General features: G+C 36.7%; 1 pseudogene; it reads left to right on the top strand.

Annotated features, from left to right (window-relative positions):
* Positions 1–1,441, top strand: LOC100931241 (annotated as a pseudogene).

Below are 1,441 nucleotides of genomic sequence, written 5' to 3'. Positions count from 1 at the left end.
ATGATAAGCAACTGCAATGGGTCCCATCTTGAACTTCAAGAACTCTGTTATGAGAATATCTATGGATCTTGCATTAAAACCTTCTACTCACCTGGACCCCGGGTCATCTTCTACCTAGCTTTTGGCTCAGGGGCTCTACTGCTCTTGAGAAACCCCCTTCACTTCAAGCAACTGCATTCTTCTTTTTTTTTTTTTTTTTTTTTTTTTAATTTAATAGCCTTTTATTTACAGGATATATACATGGGTAACTTTACAGCATTAACAATTGCCAAACCTCTTGTTCCAATTTTTCACCTCTTACCCCCCCCACCCCCTCCCCTAAATGGCAGGATGACCAGTAGATGTTAAATATATTAAAATATAACTTAGATACACAATAAGTATACATGACCAAAACATTATTTTGCTGTACAAAAAGAATCAGACTCTGAATTATTGTACAATTAGCTTGTGAAGGAAATCAAAGATGCAGGTGTGCATAAATATAGGGGATTGGGAATTCAATGTAATGGTTTTTAGTCATCTCACAGAGTTCTTTTTCTGGGTATAGCTAGTTCAGTTCATTACTGCTCCATTAGAAATGATTTGGTTGATCTCGTAGGCAACTGCATTCTTCAATCAATTTTTTCATTTCCTCCTTGGCTTGTGCTGACTTTTTGGTGGGAACCATTGTGATGCCCTTCAGCATGGTGAGGTCAGTGGAGAATTGCTGATAATTTGGGAAAAGTTACTATAAATTTCATTCTTGTTTTGAAAGGTCATCTTGTTATTCTATTTTTCATGTGTGCTTTATCTCTACTGATAGATACATTGCTGTCACTGATCCTTTGACTTACCTAACCAAATTCATTATGTAGGTTTCAGGACTATGCATTTTCTTTTCCTGGTTCCTTGCTATCACATTTAGCTTTTCTCTTCTTTCCACAGGTACCAATGATGAAGGACTGGAGGAATTAGTCATTGCCTCTCCTGTTTGGGAGGTTGTCAGACTGCTGTGACTCAAACCTGGGTACTGATAGACTTCCTGTTGTTTTTCATTCTCACTCTTGTTATGATCATTCTTTCTTGTAAGATTTTTCTAGTAGCTAAACAACAGGCTGGAAAGATTGAGTATGAACAGCAAAACTGAGTCATCCTCAGAGGGTTACAAACCAGAATGTCTAGGAGAGAGAGAAAAGCAGCCCAAACCCTGGGCATTGTAGTGAATGCATTTCTGATTTCATGATTCCCATACTTTAATGAATCAATATTTTATCCTTACCTAGGATTTATCACCCCAACATATAGTTATGAAATTTTACTTTAGTTTGCCTATTACAACTCAACCATGAACCCTCTGATTTATGCTTTCTTTTACCCTTGGTTTCAAAGAGTAATTAAACTGATTGTCACTGGGAAAGTTTTCAGAGGTTACTCTTTGGCAATATATTTTTTTTTCTGA

Source organism: Sarcophilus harrisii, chromosome 4 (assembly GCF_902635505.1).
Source record: "Sarcophilus harrisii chromosome 4, mSarHar1.11, whole genome shotgun sequence".
NCBI lineage: Eukaryota > Metazoa > Chordata > Mammalia > Dasyuromorphia > Dasyuridae > Sarcophilus > Sarcophilus harrisii.
The sequence above is the reverse complement of the archived record's forward strand: the minus strand, read 5'-3'. Positions and strand labels throughout refer to the sequence as shown.